Source organism: Ixodes scapularis, unplaced genomic scaffold (genome assembly GCF_016920785.2).
Source record: "Ixodes scapularis isolate PalLabHiFi unplaced genomic scaffold, ASM1692078v2 PGA_scaffold7__128_contigs__length_106722199, whole genome shotgun sequence".
In the NCBI taxonomy this organism is placed as follows: Eukaryota; Metazoa; Arthropoda; class Arachnida; order Ixodida; family Ixodidae; genus Ixodes; species Ixodes scapularis.
In genome coordinates, this window is record NW_024609882.1 from 18,928,323 (window position 1) to 18,954,208 (window position 25,886).

Here is a 25,886-nt window from a genome sequence, read left to right on the forward strand (position 1 = left end):
TGTTTGACGCAACCGCCGGCGTCAGTTTTGGCACGCCTGGCGGTTACGCTCGATGAAGAAGCGCTGCAAATGCGGTTATTAATATTCTTCTTACCCCGTATAGCGACGAGGCAACCAGCTTTAACTAACGGGAGACGTGAAAACATCGATCATCCAGAACGCGGCTAACGCGAAAGAAGTCGGGCAATATCAACAAAACGTTAACGAAAAGAACCACGCGGTCGCGATAAACTTTCCGGGACATTTTTAGTTTCCTCGAAAAGCTTAAGAGCCACTCTTCATATGTTCCATTTCGACGCGATAATAATAATAATAAAAAAGAGAAAGTATGCATTCGGTATCGTAAGCGGCTACAAATGTGTGAACACGTGAAGACCCAAATCGTTCCCTCGCATTAAAAATAGCAACTGCGCATCGCATTCTCACTCCCGACTTCGAAACGGTTTTAAAAGGCGGGCTCGTTCCATAAAACAATTATCGAGCCCAAAAAGACGCCGGCCGAGGAAAAAGAAAAATAATTTCCAACCCAATTGGGGTCAGTGGCCTCACACCGACCGAGCCTACGAAATCACGCGGTAGAAAACAAGCCGCACGTCGATAACGCAGAAAAACGGGAGCCGCTCGCGAAGTGTAAGCTTTCCCCGACAAAAAACAAAACAAAACAAAAAACGATGGCAGGTTTGTTAGTTGGAGCGGCGAAACAAAACAACGCCGAAAAAAAAAAAAAGCGCCGATTATGAACGGCGGGAAGCGGTCTAGCGCAGCCGCGCAAGCCCGGTCCAAGTCGAGAGCTTTGGGAGCGATTCCAATCAATGCACCCAGGTAAGATGGAGCGTCGGCCTAAATGCTCCTTCGGCCTCGATGCTCCTTCGGCCAAGGTCTCTCCGCTTTCAACGGTTACGACGGACCGCAGCAGCAGACGACGCCAGCTCAGTAATTGGACCCGAGCCCGTTGTCGAGCGTCCTTCAACGCATTGATTGGACACGCCAGGTTCATGCCGAATGCCCACTATAGCCCACGTGGCCAATCTCTGTCTTCGCTCGATCTCGGACGACGTCTACATTCCGGTCCACAGTCTGTGTTCAATATTCTGGGTTCTGATGGCTCAATCAACTCTCCCGTCCGTTTCGATCTGGATGAGCATCCTATACCGGCATGCGCGTATCGCTACTTCGTGTTGCACGTTAAAAGACCCCAAACTAGACGCCTGTGGTCTTTAACGCGCACAACGCAAATAATGAATCGCGTGACTATGCCGCTGCACCCCTCCGGAAGATCACGTGACACGCACGCGGCGTTTGATTGGCTTTTCTTGCTCGTAGCGTCCCCTGTGGTCCACTGCGTATACACAGGTGAAACGGCTTGTATACGTGGTTCCATAAATCATGGGGCATGGACGTCGGTCTCACCTTTTCCGCGGCGTTAAAGGAGAAGGTACAGGGAAAGTTGCGCTCGGAAAGTCAAAGGAGACTGATTTATCGCTGTGGTAATTGGTCTTCGAGACCGCGATATTAGAAGAGGGACTATACACCATTTTTCGACCCATAGCCGGCGCGCGCTTTATACGTAAACGCTCCCAGCTGCGAGCGAGTGCTTAGAACACGTTAAGGAGAGCTAACGGCATTTTCGATGGGATGCCCTCTATTCGTTTTAGTGACAACGAAGATAGAGCGGATATATATTTATCTGCGAATCCTGGTACGGTCTAAATGAAGGTGTAGTCGTTAACTCGGTTCTTGACGAGATCACAAAAATTATTAAAGGCTTTTTAGTCGGGTTAGATACCTGTCTACAATGTATAACAGGTCGGTCTCTAATGACATCAAATTAAAGAAAAAAAAAACAAATGTGCGTGCACCGTATTATTCGAGCTACTTTAAGCCCCGTTGCAACGTGAAATGAAACGATGTGCTTATTATTAATATGGACAAATAAAATCTCATTTCTGCGGAGCCATTTTGCGCCGTTAAATTTAAGTTGGCGTAAACGCAGTGTACTTAATTTAGATCGGCAAAGCGGGAACCCTAATGGGTGTGGATGTTTTCAGCCTATAGGCCTCGCTGTAACTGATTATATCGCCGATTAAAAGCGCTTGAACATCGCTGTTTTAGGGATTCCCAAGACCTAGAGCAGACGCGCGCTCGCGAAAATTCTTCAAAATAAAATTAGATCTTCTCTTAAACGACTGTTTACTTTTCAGCTCCGAATAGCGGACTCGGGATATACGTGGTTATCGAGACCCCGCTCCGAAATGCATAACTCTCCATTGCGTTCGGAAGTGTTCACACTTTACCTAGCAGATATTTAAGACGCGTCCCACCCAGACACTTTGAGATGTAGGAAGCTTACATCAGATAAAGAAATTCCCGACAGCAGATCCGACGTCACGGAATCGTTGGTAAGCGCGAGATTCCCAAACGATGCGGTAGGTCACAGTGAAGGTGGAACGCGAAGCTCGATCACCGAGAGCAGGACGCGGCGAAGCTCAGAAGTTGCACGTAGTCAACCCTCCGTTTCGCATTCCTAGCACGCCAATCCGCGATGTTTGTGTGCTCTGGATGTTCCCTCGTGTCTCCGATCGAAAGCCGAAGCCACGAGCTGCTTGGAACAATCCCGTGTCGATGAATCTAAAGCATTACGTGACTTCAGTCCGCTCGAACACGCGTTTCAGCCAGCCCGGACACGTGACCGGTCAGAGGTGTGAAATTCGTGTTGAGGGCTCGTAAGCATTCGCCAAGCCAGAGAGACAGGAAGATCGTTTCAATTGTGCGTGGCTCAGCTGTGATTGGTTGCCGAGCGGCATGGGCGTACGAACCGGGGGGGGGGGGGGGGGGGGGGGGGGGCAAAGGGCGCTTGCCCTTCTCCGTTCTCAGCGTGGGGGGCAAGGCATGTGCTTTGCCCCCCACGCTGAGAACGGCAACACTGGTCGGCAGCGCCCAAGGGATGCCAAGGGAATCGCCCCCCAGTCCTGGGGGGGGGGGGGGGGGGAGGGGGGGGGTAAGGTCTAGTTTGCCCCCCCCCCCCCACACACACACACTCAAAAGCAAGTTGGTACGCCACTGCCAAGCGGTACCGAACCTTGCAGCAAATGTTTGCTGCCTTGTATAGACCTTTTCACCCTCCTCAGCATGGGCGCTGCCATCTTGAAATCACGTGACCCGGCAGCCATTAGGTTGCTTCAACTTGCTACTCCGCTCTCCCCTCCGCGCCTTAGAGGACGCGTTGTATTCGTGTTTTTCGTCGCGTTTCGCCGCTCTTTTTTGCCTTACCTCGGAAACTGTAGTCCGATACGTCTACTCGACGATTAAGACATCTCGAGGGCTCAGATGTCCTTGTGACAACTAATGTTTGTTTACTAATAGTGGCGGAACATTCTCAGTAAGAAGCGCGTATATTTATATCGCGCGTTGAGGATTGGAAGGAGTCAAGAATAGTCAGCGCAAGGAGACTATCTGTACTTCCCGAAAGTATCCTCTTTGCAATCATAATATATTGAAAACAGTTTTGTTTTATTATGTGAGGAAACTCGCGGAGAAGATGAACAACGAACGTTTAACTTGCATTTTATCTGAGGCTAGAAGTAATTGTACGTCAACATCAGGCGATTTATTAGTTCATAATATCACACCTACATGTGTAGGAGGTTCTCAATAATTGTATGCCGTGCTTGCTCCCATTTCAACAATCATTTAAGTGATTTATTGATTATATTTAAATAACCAGTTCAATCCACTTCATTTATATTAACACAAAGATTGGGACTTCCCGCGCAAGAAACTGACACAGTCATTAACAGTAGCGAGTTTTAGAAAAAAAAACGTGCACTAAGAAATAACGTCGTTTGTTTCTATTTGCAAATCCAAAACGCGGTTTGGGTTCGACGCGTAAACAATAATGACGACGGTTTCTTTTCTTTTTTTTTGCGTTGCGTGTACCTGGAATCTGTTTTGCCAGTACCTGGAATCCGTAATATTTGACGCCGAAAAAGAAAAAAAAAAAAAAAAAAAAGCCGTCTGCAAGACAATTACTTGAGTCCAGGATTGTCGATGGCGAATAGAGGTTTACTTTTGGTGGCTGGCGACGCCGAAATTTACAAAGCCAATATGTTCACAAACAAATATATATTTGTTCACACAGGCCCGTGAAGTGGTGCCTAGCTCTAGAATTCAGCAAAACTTTCCGAGGTATTTCACCTCCTGCGTCCTTTAAGTTTAATTGGCCAGATTTTCGGAAGACAAATGCCAGATTTAATTTGACGGGCCTGTCACTTATATCTTGAGTAAGCAAATGTTCATATAACAATAATTTATTTTCTAGGGCCAATATCGCGAGATGCTGCTTATGAGTAGTTTAGCAGGGTTGATAATTTAAGAAGTTTCCTACTCGGCCTCTCAAAACATGCTCGAGTACTCAATTAAAAAAAAAAGAGTCAGGGACGATATTACTTGTTTATATTAATTATCTGCGTCATTACACAACACGTTTTTATTCAGCGAAGTTCACTAAAGTTTGGGTGCCTTCGAAAACCAAACAGTGAGTAGTAAACTCGCGAGTTCATCTGTTCTGACCGATTCAGCACATTGCTAACCAAGCTGTCGATATGCTTCTTTACATTCCCGTGTTAGTCTCGTCATCACTTTGTTTTTTCTGAAAACCGGTGCCAATGAATACGGCCGTAGACGATGGTAATCTTCCCTGTACCTCAGTCAGGCGTTTTGCAACCGTCCATAATCAGGTACATCAAAGGAGTTGGTAATAAAAATACGCAATTTAGGCTAAAATACACCTCGTAGTCCTCAAAGTGGCTTAATACCAAAGCTTTTATTGGTTGTGTGGTACAAGAAAAATGAACGTATCGCAAAACTAAGCCAAAAATAACGTAAAACAGCAACATAGCCGCGTTCCCGTTGAAACCGAAACCAACCAAATTGAAGCAACCTAATGGCGGCGAGTGCGTTAGCGCCCTCTATCCGCCGCTGAGGCAACTACTAAAATGAAAAGGTCTATACAATAGGGATCCTTCACTTGAATTATAGGAACGGCTACGATCGCGGCAGCGCCCAATAGAATATTAGTAACACAATACCGAAAATGTGGCTGTGCCATAAACTAAACCGGGACCTCCAGAGCGACAGTCGCACCATTCCAAAAAAAGAAAAAAAAAGGGGGATCTTGCAAATCCTCAAGTGGCGTAACAAATTCACCGCTAATTGCTCGAGGAAAATGCAGTTTAAACTCCTGTTAAGTTATTAACTACATTACACCAGCCTCATTACAACCACCTCCCCGACCAGATTAAAGTAATTCGGTTGTCTACTTAAAAACTCGTTAGCCGCGACAACCTGTCTCTACTACACAACCGCGTCACTCCAACGAGCGACATGTACCCGCCGACGCAAATCCTGCCAGGACGCACCTGCCAATATCCTCCGGCGGCACCGGGGTTGACATTAGCGAACAGTTCCTTCGTTTCCTTTTCCCCCAAATAAAAAAAGAAAGGTAACCAAACACCGCAGTAACGTAAAAATGGCCGGGAGGGAGCTTGCAAGATGCGAGTTCTCTTTCTTCCGCACGAATGACGCGACTGCCTCCAAGTTAAAAGAGAAGCACAGTCCTTCGGGGGAAGGGGGATGGCTTCCCCTTAGGGCGTTTTCAGGCATCCAGTGCTGCCGTGGGAGAAGCGAATGAAGTCACGTGGTGACGCCAAACAACGCCAAACAAGCGTGCGGGTCGAGCACCGAGGAGGGGATGAATTAAACGGGGGACAGGCGTGCTCCCTCACTCATGCTATTCTCCTCTCCCTCTGGGCCTAGCGACTAAACGGGGCGTCTTTAAATCCAGCGACCCAGCTCGTTCGAGAGCTCGTGGCGAGTAATTGCGGTCCCAGCGGCCGCCACCGCGCGTTGCAGGCGGGCACTAATCTCATTGTAGGTTCGTGGCGGGGTAAGCGATTGTCCGTCGCCTAAAATATTTAACCGCCCCCACGCGTGTGTTCCCTGTAAGGTAAGAGATGTACGCTGGCGACTCAAGATGGTGCCGCTTCCCAGCTACAAAAGCGCGCGCAGGCGTAAGAACGCTCCGCTTCATTTGGCGATTACAACCGGAGTGTCCAATCGAAATTTTCATCGCTTCGGTTCGGGTTACGGTTCACGGTTTTTGGTTCAGTTCCGGGGATCAGAAATGACGGTTTGAACCGCTAAATTGAGAATATATATTCGGCGTTGTTTTGGCAATAGGCACCATTTCAACCATGAAACGAGAAACTTGATAAGTTTTCATCATTCGTACATTCCAATTGTATTTTCAGGTGGTGCCAACGAGCTAGGTGTTCTGAGACACGTATGAAAAACAAAGCAGACAAGGAAACTTACCAGTGGTGCGGCGCAACCCTTGGTAAGTCCTGAAACGACAGAAAATCGCAAAGTTAGGGTCATCGAAGTGTTTCCTCGAGCGTTTTCAGATATATATTCAAGAAACAAAATATTCTCAGCGAAGAGGCACTGAGTGACAGATAGGCCCAATTTCGCTCTTAATTTTATCTATCATGCGACTGTACTTAGCTTAGTTCGACGTGAACGCGTTGGTGAAGGTAAATAAAAGCAGAAAGAAAAAACATAGGGACGGACAGAACAGCACCTCTTTCGACCTCTTCCGTCTTCACCGAAAGAGGTGCGGTTCTGTCCGTCCCTATGTTTTTTCTTTCTGTTTTTATTTGTATATAGCTATAATTATTTCTTGAAGCTTCCGCAAGAACAACGATATAAAATTCTTTAGACCAAAGCACGACATATAACGACAGTGGAAGTGCCAACAAAATTTTAAAAAAGAGGAAGGGTAAAATGAGTCAGGTACAACACAGTGCTTGAATTACCAAAAAAGTAGTTGACGTAGAACGCGAACTGGAAGAAAAACATTTTTCCAGACAAATTAATATCGATTCAAAAGTCACCATAACAAAAAACAAAAATTCAAGATGTCTATAAACAAACTCCTACTTAAAAGACGAAGATCATAACGCACGGGAACAGGAGCAAGACAGACCAAGCTATCATCATCGAGATGCAAATGAGCTCTATTCCAATATTTTATTTATACTCTTTCTTTTTTTTAACGAGATTTAAGCTTTACTTTTTAAATCTATAATTACAACATCGCGAATGTAGCAAAAACAAAAATCGAGTAAGACAACCTAGCGGGTCGATACGGCTATATTTTGTACCAGTACAACATGAATTGAAAAGCTGCCGCACCTTCCTCGCCTCCATGAAGCAGGCCAGAAAGCTGCGAGTGCGTGGAACGAACGAAACCGTACTCCGTTTCATCTTTAAGGTGGACCAAGATAAACAAATACGAGTTCTTTTTTATTTCTTTTTAACGTTTGATTGTTGTTATCCGTCTCATTAGAGCGCACAGCGCAACGTCGGCTGCTCATTGGCTAACCAGGCCTCAGAATACACTGACGCGGTGCACTAACCGTACCCGACTGGCGAATAACTTGGCTCCAGCCTTCGCTTCGGTCCAAGTCAACGTAGAGTTGCGTACAAAATACACCCATATCCGAAGCCTTATCCAAAAGCGAGAAGCCGAAGGTAGAACGAAAAGAAAAACTTCCGCCGCACGGTCTTCTTTTTTATGCGTCATTGAGCCGAGCAAACAGAAATTTATCACGAAGATTGCAAGCCTTGCCGGGACGACCATCGGATGAAATTCTACTTTTCTTTACTTCGATGTGCGCGGTGCGTGAAGTCATACGGATATGCCGATGAATGGCGGAACGCCGTATCCATTTCAAAAGGGGTTTTCTTCACATAAACATATATCGTTGCAGGTTGTAGAAAACAGATACGGGAGCGAACGTATTTTTTTAGAAAGAGAGGAGGCGCGTTCCACTCATCAATTCCCTTATCCGACACTCGGAGATGTTTACTTTTGTTCGACTTGAGCACCGACGTTACCGAATAGATGACAGCGGGCACGAAAACGACTTGGAGAGAACAGAAGGCTGCCGCCTACTTATCAGCTGTAATCATGGGCGTACACCGGCAGGCCTTGATAAAACAACTTGCAACGCATATTGTATCCGTCTTCACCGAGAGGACAGCGATGGCCGCAACTTCAAATTTTATTTTTATCCAGGACTACCAGCACGCTCGCACTATTACAGGAAGATACGTTTCGAATAGAGTATAGCTGGGCAAGAAAGTCAGGTGAATGAAAGGAACCGTTTTATCGAAACAAATGCCTCGATTCGACCGGTGAGGTAAGAACAGTTCCGACCGAATAAATAATGCAAGACACCTCCAACACGGCTCGTAACTCACTGCAGGCGAAAGGCTCCTATAGTAGCAAGCATTTTCTCTCTTCTACAACATCCATCATGCATCTCGCTCTTCCCTCTACAAGAAGTCCCGAAAAAAAAAGAAAAAAAAGACGCTAATGTATTGGATATTTTTTTTTTTTTTTTTGCTAAAATAAATGACATCGTCGAAAGCCGATTCCCCAGGCAAATATAGCAGTACGAACAAGCTGCCAACGTTTCAGAACTCACCGTTATTTTATACAAACGTAATAGGCGATTTGGTTAAATTTTCAAAGAGAAAAAGGCGACCAACTGAGCTCTCGAATACGCGGAGTCGAATGGCGCCGATTACCGAAAATGGGCGGAATGAACGGGCACCGTTTTGCCATTGAAATTTTCCGAAAATCACTTATAACTTTTGAATGAGGTAACGGATTGAGTTATGAAACCTTGGTATTTGGTTCGAACCTCTAGCGCTACATTTTGGGCGGAGAATGGGCGCTAAACAAAACGTAATTTATTTTGCAAAAAAAAAAAAAAAAAAAAAAAAGAGGGACACGTCGTTTATATTTTTTTACAGCGTCAAATAATGTGGTCAATGACAAAATGAGAACGGCGGCAAGGAACTTCGGCGGTGCTTCGGCGTCTCGTGCAAGTCGAGCGAGCACGCGCATCCAAAGCACGGCGGAAGGCAACGTTCAGCAGTTCTCTCCCTGACGCACTGACTACATGTAGTCAGTGAGTCAGGGAGATTGCATACTCAGTTCTCGTGCAAGCCGAGCGAGCACGCGCATCCAAAGCACGGCGGAAGGCAACGCTCAGCAGTTCTCTCCCTGTCACACTGACTACATGTAGTCAGTGAGTCAGGGAGAATGCATACTCAGTGTGTCAGGGAGAGAACTGCATAGCGTTGCCTTCCGCCATGCTTTGGATGCGCGTGCTCGCTCGACTTGCACGATTCTTTCTGCTTTTTGTGTCAGAAAGATGGAAGGGTTGATATACTGCAGTCCCTCCAAAAGAAGGCGAAAAGAAAAGTCTCATCAGTAATCGAAGAGGAAATCTCGAGCAGTATATCAACCCTTCCATCTTTCTGACACAGGAAGGGAGAGGGGGGGGGGGGGGGGGGAGAAGGGGGGGAGAGGTGCTCCACCTATGAAGTTATTAAAGTTCCCGAACGAGTAGGTTTCCGACGTAATCAGTAAAAGAGCGACGCCCCGTGAGTATACAAAATGAGCAACAGCGCCTCTCGTGCGCGCATCCATGTGTCGATGCGAATTTTGCGTCATTCGTTATACGGAGAGCTTCGCACTCGTGTCTCGAAACACGGGAAGACATTTTCAATTTGCGCGCCTCGTTTGCGAGAAAGATTGCTTTCTCGGTCGTGTCTCTGCCTTGTCTCTGTTCGAGCTCGCGTCTGTCGCCGGTCGCGAAATCTTTCCTCTATAGATCCTAAGATGAGCGAGAGAAAGGGAGAGACAAAAAAAAAAAAAAAAAAGAGGGCGCGTCGCGAATATTTTTGACTCCCTTCACCCGTATGCTGGACAGTGCGGTGGGACCCGCGCACTTGCCGGGCCAATCAATCGCCCGCCTTTGATCACGTGACCAAGGTCTCCGCGCGTGTGGAGGGAGCAGACAGGTACGCGTTGCTAGGAGGAAGTAATGAACTACCGTTAGTCGCTTTTCGATCAAACAAAAGTAACTGTTCGTTACTATAGTTACTACGATTCGAAAGGAACGCGCTCTGCCTGAAAGTAACGGGTTATTTTCATATTACTCTGAATGTGTCGTTCTCGCGAAGCGGTAGCCGCTTCTAATCTTAGTCGCCGTTAACAATTCCTCGCATTTTGACACGTTCATTCCGGGATAACAGCGGCTCTACTGCAATACGTTGTTCACATCTTTGTTACATTAAGAAGTAACAAGAATGCTTTAATCGTTCCTTCCCTCAATAAAATATCGAGGTCGTTACTTTGTAACCGAAAAAAAGAGGAATTCGGTAAAAGTAACAAGTTAGGTACAAGTCTGGGCGGGGCCGTGATCACGTGGCAAAAGATAGGCGTGTGACTGGTCCATCGAGCACGCGGCTTTCACCGTACTTTCAGTTTAGGAATGGACGGCGTGTACGAGTGGCTGCAACTCCGAGTGGCGAGCGCTCGTTCGGCAACGCTCGCGCGCGCAATTATCTAAGTGCCGCCTGCAATTTCATAGAAGCCCGAATCGCGTTCGGCTTCGCCGTCCAACCGGCCCTCGGGACGGCGTCGATGATGATGATGTCTCTTCGGAACTTTATTACGACGAGGCCGACAAGCTGGAAAGAATTCGCCCGTCCCATTGTGCGATGAGCGCGCCGTGGCCGACGGGGCGGGTTACGATGGAGGGGGCTGCATTTGCAATTCGAATCGGTCGCCGCGGACCTTGCGTATATGTATATGCTGGTAGCTGTTATCGGCCAGAGGCACTGTGGGGATAATAGTGAGAGAAAGCAAATCACCCCATGATGAATCTATATCGTGGAAATGGAAGATGAGCAACAACAGACTCCGGGGAATCTGGTCAAACCGGAATCGGTTGTGTATTAATTGTCGTACGACATTATTGGATGGAGATTTTTATAATGTTGTTAGTTTCGGTTCACGGTGAAAAACAGAGGCAGTTATACTAGTTGTTACATTAAGAGAGAAAAAAAGAAGTTTCGCGCGTCACTCACGCGCTAACAAGATTTGTTCGCCGAAGGAAGAAACGATGCTTTCGGCGTTTGAAACGTCTACGACTCGATGGAATAACATAAAACTAATCTAAGGTACACCTACATATGTATCTTAATCAACACATGAAGAGGACATTAGTAACATTTCTCGAGGAGCCAGACTTTCTTTGTGTTGTTGTTACTATGGTACTTGAGCTGGATACGAGTAGGGTTGTGTTGAAATGAACCTATAAGTGTTTCCTCTTTTGCTCTTTATTGTGATTCGGTGTTGGAAGCAGCTACTCATGTCAGAGACAGAGTAGACAGAGTGCTAAAGGTACAAGGTACTCCTTCTAGAAAAAGTTATAAGGTTACAGAAAGAGCCGACCAGGAAATATACACGATACTCATCTCGCTATCACACTTGTTATTCGTAAGTTTTAGTTCGAAGTCACAAAAACACATAATACAAAATTGTAGCACCAATATTAAATTTTGTATTTTTTGAGGATCCACCGCCTCTACGTCAAGACCGTTTAGCACAGCTCCTAGCCATATTGCTGTAATAACCAGCTTCTTTACATTTAATGAATTAGGTAACTCACACTTTAGGCCATAATTTGGAACAAGCACCGCGCGGGCACAAAACATAAAATATAATGAAGTAATACACGCATGCAGCCAACATCACCTAATAATCACCAAGACGTTTTATGTACAGCTCAAGGAAGCAAAAACCTATCGCCATGAACATTATATATATAAAAGGAGAGAGAGATAGAGAGACAGAGAGAGACGGGGGGTAGAATGGATGTCCAACAGATTCCGCACCCTCCTGCGGTATGCGAGGCTTTGCATCCGCGTGCGGACCACACGCCAGGATCACGACGTCGTTTCGCAAATAGTACGCTTTGTGTTACGAATTGTTTCGAACGGCAGTTGGCGCACAAACGCGAGAGCGCGCCCCCAAAGCGCAATTTCCTCCTGGTCTTTGGCGCGGCACAGAGCTTCCGAGGCCGAACCGAGACGGCCATCGGAAGCACGACCACGCGTGACCTCGGACGGAAACTTTCCTCCGAATTCGTGTCAAACGGAGCGTGCCAGGCAATGGTACGAGAAAGAAAAGCGAGAAAATAAATGTAAAAAATAAAACAACAACAGAACACCGATGAAGCAGGCCATCGTCATCGAAGCGATCGGACCCGCAGCGATGCGATGTCGGCGGAGCTTGAAGAGCCACGTGGAAGCAATGAGAGACATTCCGTGTCGGCAGGACGGGAGCCTGATGACTTTCGCGACAAAAAGAAGAAAGCGGCGAAAACGGGAGACGCTTAAGCTCACACAGCTCCATTAGACGGCCGAAGCTATCGCGGCAAGTCCAGTGAAACCGACAGCACCCAGCGGCTATGGAACAGAAAGTTGTGGCGGTAGGTCTGCTCGCCAGCTTTCTCGAGCGAACCAGATATTTACAAAGCCAGGCAATCTCAAAAGGAAGCCGTGAAAGTAGGTTCGAAAAGAAGTGATGAAAATTGATAACTGCCAAAACATTGGGAATACAAAAAAAAAAAAAAAAAAGAAAAAAAAAAAGACGTTCGATTAACGATAAATTTGATTTGTCAAGTTTGAGGTAAGCGAGGCCTTAGTTGGCAAATTATTTATCTAAGGCTCCAGTAAAGTTTACTTCACTTTAGGTGCAAGGGAAGCCAAAAATACAATGGCAAGCATGTTGCCCCGTGAACGATGCTTCTTACACTCTACGAACACGCAGGCTCGACAGGGACGCGGAAAGCCCGGAGCTCGTTTTTAGATTCTGTGTACGCTTGTAAAGGCAAATATACACACACACACACACACACACACACACACACACACACAAAAAAAAAAAAAGTAGGAAAAAAAAAAAAAAAAAACACCACCGAGACCACCGGAAACGAAATTTACTAACACCCGTTTTTGAGCTAGCTTACTGTCGAGCAACCCGAACAAAGAGTTGGAAGACTAAAAACATTGTAAACCCGAAAACGAGTTGCGGCGAAGTGCGGCACAGTGTTTATCCAAGTTTATCCTTTTTTCCGAGATTCACGTCTCGAGTTCGCGACATTTTAACGCGCGTGGCGAGAACGCGACCGCACAACCCCGAACAAAATACGCGGTGTTCTCAGCAGACATGACATCATTATGTGCGGACACGCCCCAGGCACCTTTCGAAGCATGCTTGCCTCATACGTGCCTCCAACATGTCCGCAGACATATGTGTGTGACCGATGTGACAGAGCCAACACACAAACAAGAAACACGTGTCCTAGATATTTTTACGATGTATTAGCAATGACGTACCAACTTGTTTTTCAGTAGGGGGGGGGGGGGCAAACCAGACCCCCCCAGGCCGAGGGGGGGAGGGTGCCCTTGGTGCCCCTTAGGCGCCGCCGGCCAGTGATTGCCCTGTCCAGCGGCGGCTGTTTCGGGGAAGGGGGGGGGGGGGGGGGGGGGGGGGGGGGAAGGGCAAAACACATCCCTTGCACCCCCCCCCCCCCCCCCACTCTGAAAACTGGAAGGGGGGGGGGGCAAGCGCCCCCCTTGCCGCCCCCCCCCCCCCCCCCCCCCTCCCCGGGTTGGTACGCCCATGGGCATTGTGACCGAGGCTTCGGATGCGACAACTACCTCCAACCATACCGCACAACCAACCGGCGTCACACCCTCCGGACGTTAGCCGCAACGCGTGCAACAGGGACGACAAAAGAAAGACGAGGCAAACTAGCACGTCTCCAATGGCGTAATGTTTTCTCCGAATGTGCGTGTGTGTGCACGCGCGGGCAGCAGAGAAACGACATTCCCCCCGAGCCGCAGGCAGCAGGTCTTGCCTACCCCTTCCCCGCGGAAGAAAAGAAAAGGAGTAACCGCAGCACCGCGTGAAAGCGAAGCAAAAAGGAAAGCGGCAAAGCAAACATGCAGCGTCTCGGAGGAGTCTGCCTTGGACGCACTCGTTGCCACGAGAAGCCGGCTTGCGCGCCGCCAAGTAGGTTGGATCTGTTGGCAGCGTCTCTGCAGCTTCACCTTACCGTGGAGCGCAGCGGAGACGCTACGAGCCAATCTGGCCAATCCAACGCCGCTCAATTGTCACGTGACCTTCGGGAACCAGGCCCCTAGTCACACACGTTACATTCGCAGCGCTTGATTCGCCGCGATCGTGGCTCGTAAGCGTCCGTCGCGGTCCACGGTGACGTGCAACGACGTTTACGGTTTACGGAAGGCGGTCCCCGAAGCGCGGGACCAGCGAGCGGTCTACGGGGCTGCCTCGCTCGCGGAGGGCCGAGACACGATTTTGTGTCTGGCGCGGTACACAGCTCGTAATTACGTAATGAGGACGGCGGCCTGCAGGAAGCCACCGGACTAATCAGTCCCCGCTGCCCCGCCGCGTGCGCTGGCCTGTCGGGCGGTAAGAGGAGAGACGGCCCGTTCTCCGCGGTCGGCCCGGGGTCGTGTCTCCCTTTGTCATCGCGTGTGTCGGTCTTCTGTCTTCGCTTTCGATTGTGACTAGGCCCATAACGATTCGTTTTTCCTAGTAACGTTGGACAGTTCTTTTTTTTTTTTTCTTTTGTCAGAGAGCAGCTTTTCGGCGCTTGTTTCCGGCTTGAGCGGCGTTGCCATCGCCGTAACCGCGCGTTGCATTATGGGAAACGTCCCATAATGCAACGCGCGGATCTCACTCGTGGCTCGCGCGTTGCATTATTGGATGTTTTCAATATTGAAGTCGCACGTGACGTCACGTGTGACGGCACGAGGGTGCCGCACGTTGTATTATGGGAAACGTCCCATGATGCAACGCGTGGGTGAGGAGGAGAATGCGGAGGAAGAGGTAGAAGGAGGGAAAAGAGGGAGGAGGAGAGGAGGGTACGGAGGAGGAGGGGCATACCCTCCTCTCCGTACCCTCCCCTTCTCCTCCTCAAGAGCTGCGCTCTAATTCGACATTACAGGGAGTTGTTAACGCCTTTTATTTTTTCTTCTCTTTTTTTTTTTATCGTTTAATGGAAATATTGGGCCTTTGTGTCGCAAACTTACTCAGGCTTTGAGCGATGTCACGGACAAGGATTCCTTGGGGAAGGATTTTGCAACTTACGCTCTGGACTCCAGACGCCGAAACTGAACCTCAATACCACGGAAAGCAACTTTTTTTAAATGAGCTGCAACAATATTTCTTTTCTACATACAGTAAATACCGTTTCAAGATTATCCCTTTACATTATTACCCTAGTAAAACAGGCATTATTTTGCGTTTGTTTGTGATTTTTTTTTTGGTTTTTTTTTTTGCGCAAGGGCAGTCGCAGGAAATACTCGAGAAACTCTCGGCCAGAACAAGCGGCCACGTGATCTTTTGCCGATCATACGCCGCCAGTGTTTATCGTAGCCACGCGCTGCGGGGTTGGCAAAGCAAAATCCACACGCCGAGTTCCAAAGATTGTAGAGGTTCAGTCATTCCCGTCATCACAGCGATTGGACACGAGCCACTGCCCGAGTGCCTGCCGAGGCATCGATCGTCACGAGCCCAAACCGAGTGCCCACTCAGTACTCGTGTTTCCTGCGTGCACCTCGTTCCAATATCGTTGTCAAGGCGATCTCGAAACGTGACGAACGGAATCATGGAGATTGCAATGTTGCAATGCAGACAACGCCAAAAACGCGATCCCCACAACTCAGAGCTTTCTCCAGGAATTGAGATTAGGGGGGTGGGGGGGGGGGGGGGGGGGGCAGGGGGCGGGAGTCAGGGGGGGGGGGATTGAGAATAGAGGAGGAGTCGTTGCGAATTAAAGGGGTTATGACACGAAATTTAAACGGATAGATTATTCTTGAAATGGAATGCTCATAGGCTACTTAGCATATCCACCAAGTTACGCAATTTTTAGAGCTCTGATCATTGCAATATTCAATTTACGAATTTTTATAATTTTCATCTGGCGACCAGGCAACACTGCTCAAGTTAGCCACACCATGGTGTCCATAAACCACGTGACCATGAACACTCTCTCATTCTAGGCGCCCCCAAGATTGCCCAAGCTCTTCTCGTCGCGGTACGAACAAAACCGCTCAAACAGCTCGGTAAACTGAAAGCTATTCTCGCTCTCGCCCCCCGGCCGGTTGACCTTCCACCCTGCATGCGCCTGCGAGACTTTCCCGAACGACGGTGACCACGGCGAACTCGTCGTCGCTGGAACTCGTCGCCAGCGGGTCGCAGTCAAAATGAACAGCTTCCAACATCTCTTGATAGCAATCACTCTCATCGCTGCTGCGATCAATGTCGAACACTTCGACAAGGCGATCGATGCCGTAGACGTAATCGTCACAGACCGGATGCTGGAAACGTGGAAGGTAAACGAGGAAGCTGAGGCTCGATACGCCAAGAGAGCCAAAACTGTGAGTGCGTGCAATTAGACACCACGCTAGAGGCTGGCTACGTCATCAGCCTCCAGGTCCGCCCGGATCTGCCCCTCCGAGGGGCCCGCATATAAATCGATTTTTCCACGAAACTATCGCGCCTTTTTCAAAACAAATTTAGCAGGATTATAGGAACATACAATAGGTCCTAGCAGTGTAGTTATGTAATATTTTATTTTTGGCGTGTCATAACCCCTTTAAGGGGGTGCCTTCAGAAAAACAAGGGGGTAGGAGTGTACCCCCCCCCCCCCCCCCTTAAGGGGTGTGTAGGGAAATCACTGCCACAACTTTGTCTTCATCAAGTTCGGCGAAGCAGAAAACGGAAAGAAAACGTCCGCGTCAGTTCTTGAAATCACGCGGCGACAAAGTTAGCTTCTCGGTCGGTGGCGTTGCGTGCGAGCATTCTTCGGTTCCCCATAGTGCCAGTAAGCTCGCGTACGTAAAGTGAGAAGAAACATTCATACCCAATATCGTGGCGTGGGCAATTTAATGTTACCGTAATTATAAGACCCGATAATGCCGCTCTACTTGGGGACGATATGAAGTGGCTATGAAGTGAAAGGAACGGCAGCGCGCATGCTTGAGCGTCGATAGAAACTGGATACGCACACTCGACTGTTCATTTTTCTTCTACTTTGAAACTTTCCTCTTTTCCTGCCTCAGTCTCGGGCTAAGAACAAAATGGTTAACATCCACCAGCTCGCCTGCGCAATCACTACATTATCACACCTCTCCTCTCTTCGGAAATGCCACAGAACGTGGTCTCCGAGCACAGTACGATTTCACCGATCATTTACACTGCTCTCAACGTACGCGATTCATAACTTGTGTAAAAAAAAAAAAAAATTACGCACACTCGTACAGCCTAGCGAGTCCAACGTGAGCGATTTAGCCGACAGCTACTGCGAGAGAGACATTCAACACAATTGAATACAGGAAAATGTCGTTACTATTCGCGTGAGTCGTTTGGGATTTAAAACGAAGGGTGACGGTTGATACACGAAAGACGCTTGAAAAAAACAGCCAGCTATAACACACGTGAGACTGGTGATCATCAAAAGGAGAAAGATATTTTTATATACTTGCGTGCCCATTTTTAAATGTTTCTTTAGCCTGAAGCGTACTGAAGCGGTAGACAAAGGGTCCCATCTATTTATTCATTCACGCGTGCCCTTAATTTTTAGTCTATTTTAAGTGCTAGTTTAGAACCAAAATCATTTCGGTGGCGCACACAAATACGTAGAACAATGCACCCGACCGCGACGTCTAAAAGAAAGTGTGGCGACAAAAAATATTCGAAGATACTATCGGCATAAACGGGGTAATATATTTTGTTTGTGACAACCAAAATGTATTATACCTCGTTCCGCATAACCATGGCCATATCATTCGGCCACAACGACCAGAAGGTATAATACTATGCGTTAAGCCGAAGAGAAGCAAAGGAATTAAACTGTAAATCGCAGCATAAAAAAAAAGAAGAGCAACATGGAAAGGGTTATTAGCCGGCAAGCAAGCAAGTTAATACGGACAAAAAGAGAACAAAACACAAATTGCGCAGAGACGCGAGTGGCAGTGGGCCGTGCTCGCACAGATTAACTGCGCCGCGGTACGCCCTGATGAGAAAGTTCATCGAGCGAGGTTCGAGCGCGTAGCAGGAAAACAAATTAACGGCTAGATAACGGTTTCACAATGCGAGCTTGCCGGAGCCGCGTGCGTGGGCCCATGCTCAGTCGGAAAGAGCCACGCGGTACATCGAGGTCCCAGCTTCCCCTTCCCTCACTCCCTCCCTCTTTCCCTCTCCTCCCTCCCCTCCTCCCCCCCCCCCCTCCCTCCCAAGAGACGGGGGACGTATACGGGCCCTATCTGCTATCGGGATATCAGAATTTCCTTCTTGATACTTTAGTGGTTTAGGGTTCATTCACCCACACACCCAACGGCAATAGTGGCGCCTCGTCGATTCGTGGCGCTGTATGGTCATCGCTGGTGCTACTCCCGAAAATTCAGAAACGTTACCATTATTATTTAATAAAAAATATAATATCCTTCATTTTCCGACAATTTTCCAACATGCTCTCCATCGCTCCGGTGGTATATGCGGTTTTATGTAATATAATAGGAAGCTTTAAAATAGGGGGCCACAACGTTCTGGGTCCCCAAAACACCTTGGGGCATCGGACTGCGCATGCGCAAAACTTGTGCACTTGCGCAGTGCGACGCGCCAGGCTGCTCGGCCGCCCGAACAACAACACATATATATATAGATACCGATAAAGCCTGGTTACTCTCCTACATAACGTCACACAAAAGGTGTTGATGTCCGCTAGTAGTGACGTCACGAGAGGGAACCATAGGAGGGCGTCACCGAAACATCTCGCCGCTAATAGGGAAACGTCTAGTGCTGTGTCGAGGGACCAGTGCCAAGGCCTTGCATCTAGGTGGTGTTGGCCCTAAGCGTCGGGGCCCCCTATCGAAACTCGAATGAAATGAAGTCGCTGGACCACTTTGGCCTCTCCATTCTAGGTCAGCCGATCCGAATTCCCGGTGACAAATCGCTTTATAAGGATATTTGTTCAATACCAAGATTTTTTTCGCTATTTTTTTTTTAATGGAGTGAGCGGGGCTTGAATTTTTAAAATGGGCGTAAAACTGGGCACTAATCGTTAAGTAAAAATGAGATCTTCTTCGAAACGCTTCACAGTCTGTGTTATGAAATTTGAACGGCATTTAGATATCTATATATGTTGTGACGTTTATGCCATTTTTTATTGTTAGTAGTTTTTTTATTCAACAAAATACACAAAATTGGCACCTTTCGTAATTTGTTTATTTTATTATCGCTTTACGCCAGGAAATTAAAACCTTTTTTTGTTGGAAGCCCCGTAGATGTATTACAAAGAAAAAAAAAACGTTTTGAAGCAACACAACAAAATACATCACAGACAAAAAAAAAAAAAGAAAGAAACTGCAATGTTGAAAAAAGGGTTAAAGATTTTGGAATAAAAAGCCACGAATTTTCTTTTAAAAATCGGAAATGGTCGAGCGCAACGGTCTGGCACGTTTGAGATGGAATGACCCTCTGGCCACTGAAACCACCGAGCCAATCACCTTGCGCGGTTTGGTTGTCTGTATGTTAGTATCTATTTGTGTCTGAGTAGCAGGCAGGGAAGGCAATGGCGATACATTCCCACGATCTATTGACTCTATCATGAAAAGCGTAGGTGCAAAACAGCATAGTCCCTTCCCCTCCCTCCTCCTCCTCCTCCTCCTCCTCCTACTACTACTACTACTACTACTACTACTACTACTACTACTACTACTACTACTACTACTCCTCCTCCTCCTCCCGGGTGGGATGGCTTTGCTGGCACGTGCACTCGTGCAGCGAAGGTTGTTATCAAAAACCACGCGGTCATGTTACGTCCGACCCCACGCGTCACACGGTAATCTCACGCGACGAGGTGGAGTGTGTCCCCCGAAACATGCTTACGAAAACGAACTCGGTCCACGTGGTCATCAAGAGCGGTTCATCGGATTCCCACAAAAATATAAGCCGCAGGATTCGGTACCGACAATGAGTCTGTTGCAGTCGCACTGGCCGTTGCATAAGACAAACTGGGGCCCACAAAAGCGCCGACGTGCGTGCAATCACTCCGAGTCATCTGAAGCGTCTACTTTCGTTCGAAACACTTGACTAAAAGTATATTTAAATCTTAAAAAGAAAAAAAATGAGATTGCTTTGTGGCACGAAGGATCACGTTCACAGTGCCCAGTGTCACAGCGCCAGCCATCTTTCTTTCTCTTTTTTTTTAGGTCTACTTATATTTTTATCTTTATCCTTCGCTGAGTAGATTGCAGCAATATGGCACTTCAGATAGTTTTGAAGGGAAGCAAATGCTCCAGGTCTTTTAGAGAGTGTAGTAGGTAAAGAGGCACGGAGAGGATTGTACTGCTCACGAAGTTGCGCAGGTCGCAAGCTATCTTTCTTTTTTAGGTCTACTTATATGTTTAGCTTTATCCTTCGCCGAGTAGATTGCAGCAATATGGCTCTTCAGATAGTATTGAAGAGGAGCAAATGCTCCCGGTCTTTTAGAGAGTGTGATAGCTAAAGAGGCACGGAAAGGAATGTACTACTCACGAAGTTGCTCAGGTGGGTAGCGTATTTCCTTACCTCCTTCTTTTAAATTTACGGAAGAAAGAAAAAAAAATATAGCGGATGTTAGCTACGGGGTTCTGATGAACGGGAAGGGAAGTTCCGTTGAACTTCCGACGCGTCTTCGATTTCGGCCCGGCGGCAACGGAAGAACAACAACTCGATCGTTGCCGGTTTCTCGGATCTCCGGTGCGTCCACCTCCATTCTTCCGAGAGAATTCTCGAAAAAAAAATGTAATAAAAAAAACGTCCGGGGAGCACCAGGGCTTCTGCGACGTGACGATCGAAACAAGCAAGCTGGAGAGGAAGCCGCAGCAACTGATCGTTCCTCGCTTCTCACGCTGTTCTTGTTCCAATTTATTTGTGTTTTTAACGCGCGTATTTTATTTCACTTCCCGGAATGAGTTTTCAGGGCGGAACGGGGAGAGGTGTGTGTTCAAGATCCTGTCGGATTGTCAAGTTATTTCTTTCTCGTTGCTTATGTATTGCGTTTGTTCGCCGTTCCCGTTTTGGGATCGATTCAGGGTTCGAAATACGTTGTTGTTGTTGTTGTTGTTCAGCCATCTTCCCGTTTTGGGTTCGTATAAGCGTTCGGATTTGGGAAGGCACGTTGCTTCCTAATCAATACTCGGCGTCTTCAGGTTCCAGGAGCGTATATTCGAGGCTGTCAATAATGTATACAGACCCGGGCTCGACTGACGTTTTGTGCGAGTACGTACATCGAAAACGGGCGTAATTGGACGTCGGGGAAAAAAAAGGAAATCTTTACCAGACTTCGCAGCGTTCAGAAAATAAGTTCAGAAAGTAATTTGGGACTTAGAAGGAAGCCAAACATTTCCCCGAAAGCCTACTTGCGCGTCATATTGATGCTTGGTCGCACGTGTGACATGCCCATTATCCTATTATTATCAATATTTTCATGTGTGTAAAAGCTAGACAAAAAAAAGCTTTTAATAAAACACACACAAACAAAGCTTGCATATGTTTACTTAGAGCTGTCCTTAGTTTTACTTTGGTGGAGGCAAAACTTCAGAGCGGTCGATACTTTAATCATTGGTGATGAAGAAATGCCTGCAGCAAAGTACGATATCGAAGTTTGGGAGCTGGCGCCAATAGAAGCGCTTTCCTTCAATCGAACCATTACGGTCACTGCCTTCCACATCCTTCTTTTTTTATCTTTTTCTTTTTTTAGCTTATCTCACCGTGTTCAACATAAGGGGCCGCGAGGATTAGAGCTGAATTAAGAGGGATTACGCCATTCGAACGAAACCAATAAAAGAAGCTTTAACGCCTCCGTCGTTCCGGTACTGTGCCCGATAGAAGAATACACGCTGCATAAAAAAATAAATGTTCATAGAGAACCGTTTCTTGTATTTACAAATTATTGCTCCCCTATTTTGATCCGTTTATTTTTCTGAGTTGGACAAAAAAAGAGGAGCTAAACTTTTGCGGGGGCTCGTTCTCGTGGAAAGCCAATTTCTAGCTAACATTTTTGTAAGTGTGCGTGCGTCTGCCCTGGAAACCGTGGGCACGAAGATAATCCCCCAAGCTTTACCCTCAAAAAAAAAAAAAAAAAGACCGTTGCCTTTAATTGCAACGGCGGCGGGAGTTTCCAGCATTCCGGCTTAATTGCGCATGAAGCGAAATTTCGGAGCAAGCGAGGGCGTACTTAAAACAGACAAAAATGGAAAACAACAAAAACGAAAGCAACTGTAAATCACAAATGCCGAGAGATATAGAAATCGACGCTCAGAGCGGGCGCTTGAACGAGATAGGGAGACTTTTGCTGATGAAGGAACGCTCCTGTCGAGGCACGAAATTAGAATAGTTTATTAGAGACGAGACGGACGGACCGATCCGGCATATTATTCTGAACAGCCACTTTTCTTTTGTAAGGGCTCTTTTGGACAAATCCTAAATTAGAAAGGGTAAGGATTCTTTCAATTCGTCCCTTTATCTTTCCCCGGGAGAAAAAGGGAAGACACGTTTTCGCGGCGCAAATTAAGCAGTTTCGAGGTGCACAGCTCTCATTAGAATGCTTCGAAGAAAAAGTCATGGCGGATGACAAATCCGCGGATATCCTACTATCACTGCTAACATTGTATTTGTACGTACGAGTGCGAGTCTGTCGTTGAATGGGCTTGTGTCTGTGAGTTTTGCGCCTGTCTGTATACGTATATGTTGTCCCAATAAAATTTGAATACAGATCGCCTTGCAATGAACCGGTGCTGAATACAGTTTCGAGACGAACATTGGCACTTGAAAGAGCGAAAGAAAGCGAACTCGTGGCTAACACACAGACACAGACACACACGCACACACACGCGCGCGCACGCAAACACACACACACACACCTCTTCATTCGCTACCTTCTATTTTACTTTATTTTATGCAGAACGCGATAATTTTTTGTATGATTGTTCCGTGGGAAAATAAACGCAAGGGCCTTGTTCAGAAGTACTCCGTCTTTTACTCGGGTAAAATACGGTATTTAGCGATTGTACAACAGAAAGATGATCTGTGCCGACTCAGACTCCTGGACCTGCCTGCCTTCCTTTGCGTAGTTACGTTTAACGTCTGTGAAACACACATATATATATATATAAATATATATATGTGTATGTGTGTGTGTGTGCGTGTGTGTGCGTGTGTGTGTGTGTACGTGTGTGCGTGCGTGCGTGTGCGTGTGTGTGTGTGTGTGTGTGTGTGTGTGTGTGTGTGTGTGTGTGTGTGTGTGTGTGTGTGTCTGTGTGTGTGTGTGTGTGTGTCTGTGTGTGTGTGCGCTAGACATATCTTTTGATTATTGCCGCGTTCCGGTACGGTCCTCGGCTACCTGCGCAGCGCTCCCGCTCTCCGGGTCTCGCCGTCTCGGAGCTCGAGACAAAGGACAGAGCTCCGGTACACGGTCGCATTTCGCCATCGATCGACCGGAGCCTGCTCGAAGAACGCCGCCGCCTCTTTCGTCTCGCTGGCTTCATTCAGCGCCGTCATTCGGCTTCCCCGCAATTCCTCCTCTCCCATTCCGTCGTTCCACCCCAACCTGGACCGAAGCGAAGGCTACGAGTCGGCTCGGTCAATCCCGTGTCACGATTGCCCCACGTCGTCGACTCCTTTGGCCAATAGACGACTCAGACTCCACCACGTCACCACACTCTCCAACCACAGGTCGAACCAATCAGGTGCAAGAAAAGCGGCAAGCCACGGCTTGTGTGAACGTGCTACACGTAGCTTATGCCTTGACTGCGGTTCAGCTTGAGAGTAGACGGAGAACCCTCGAGGGACAAATCAAATCGAGTTGCCGAGCGGAGTAGAATTCGGGGGGTCCCAAATTTAAAGGAGAACCCGACCATGGCCTCTCGGCTGTGATTAGGGAGATCGCTGGAGCGCGCACCCCTTTGGCACTAGGGAATTTTAGTATATCCGCCCGATAACTTCGATAACGATACCTGACCCCCCTTCCCCTCCGGGCATCTTTGCGCGCGAATCGTATCCTTGTTGGAGTCACTGGAGCGATCTAATACAGAGCTGACTGCTGTCGTCACCGCCTCATTATGTAGTTATGCAATTGAAGATATGTTACGAGCCTCCTATGTAGTCTTGCAGCCCGTGTTGCATCCGCACGAAGACCTGAGCGCCCCGGAGCTATCTTTTCACGAGCGTTTCTGTAGGCAAAAAGATCGTGCAAAAAAAAAAAATGTGTGTGTGTGTGTGTGTGCGTGTGTGTGTGTGTGTGTTTGGTTAATTTCATCTCAACTCAGGCACGAATTTTGGATCAAATTTTTAATTTAAAAAAAAAAAAACATGTTCTCGGGCAATTCCTATAATAAAAGAAGACGCAAACGGCAAGTTCGTCGGATTTTTTGTTCCGAAGTTATGGACCGTTGAAGCGGCCAAAGGTGGAAACTGACGTTTTTCCAGCTTATCGGCGGTGCCATATTTCACTCCATCCCTTTTCCCTACTTTTGACGCTACATCAATATAACTTTTTGGGAAAACTCTCGAGATATGCATTTTTTATGCTAATTAAGTGTCTAGGTCATAACATTCTTAAATGTTTTTTTTGTTTTTTTGTCAAACCGCTTCTCTGCGACGATATTTGACGAAGTTGAGCACGCTGTGCTGTGACCTAATCAACATATTTTTATGATCTTTACATCACCGTAAAGCTCCAGTTAATATCTTTCTTTTGGGTATAATTTGAATATTTTGCCATAAATATATAAAGCGCTACATGTGCCTCAAAAAACGAATATTTCCAAAAACTACTGTCGTGTCCGCTCGTGCATGCGTACCAGCACCAGGGACGAAACGAGAAAAACGACGACGACACGGGCACGCGCGATTCCTGGGACGATCGGCATTCGTAGTCGGCAACTACCAAGTTTGAAGTCAATTTTCTAAAAAAAAAAAAAAAAAAACTTTTATTTTTTTATTTTTTTTTACAGCTAGGCAATACAGTAGTCTATCAGGAACTACCAACAGAAATTGTAATATTAAGACTCGAATCTCGTGTTATGAGCGTTTTGAACGGGACTTCGCACAAGCTCTCTGCTGAGCAGAATTTTTGCCTATGTAAGGTTTTTTATTTATCGTTAGCAGTTACCTCAATATCCAACCATAAACATTAATCTAATAGGAAATAGTGTACTTAAAAGAAGTTACTTAGAAGTCCGTATCCACAAGTGTGGGCACTCAGCGCTTACTTCCTTCCTATACGGGGGAATGCAGAACGTTAGAGAATTCCTCTGGGGCCTTTTGCTTTCGGCTTTGAGTTTGAAATACCGAACTTGAAATGTAATTGTCATATTTTCTTATGTCAAAGAGATATGCAGTGTATATACATATGTACGATTTAGTATCTGACGCTTAGGAAGTACGCTTTATTTTGTGCACGTACGGACTCCTTCGTAGAATAACGAGCATTTCGTAGCGTGTAAGGCTTCAAATATGTTAGTCATGTGTTTAGGTTTCATTTGTATCATTTGTATTTTCAGTGATTCATGCCGGGTTACTTTTTCCTCTAGACTTAAGTTTGTCCGGGAGTCTAGATGTTACTATCTTCTCCTTCAGTACATAGGGCGAAGCTCACACACCTTGCAAATCACGCCAGTGCCAAGTAAATAAATATTGTTAGGATAAATATTGTTGCTTCACTGGCTTTTACGCTCAGATATTGGGGTAAGTAATAACATTAAAAGAAAACCTTACATAGATCAAAAGTCTGCTCAGTTGAGCGTCTATGCGAAGTCCCGTTCAAATAAAACTCTCATAGCACGAGATTCGAGTCCTAATAGCGGCTATACAATTAATATATTAC

The 25,886-nt window shown here is 46.9% G+C and overlaps 1 protein-coding gene across 1 annotated transcript in view; it reads right to left on the bottom strand.

Moving 5' to 3' along the window:
* The window catches only part of LOC8024653, a gene marked incomplete in the record, with an annotated part of 216,512 nt that overhangs the window by 140,606 nt on the left and 50,020 nt on the right, over positions 1–25,886 (bottom strand). Inside the window, 1 exon segment of the mRNA XM_042286345.1 lies at positions 6,373–6,401.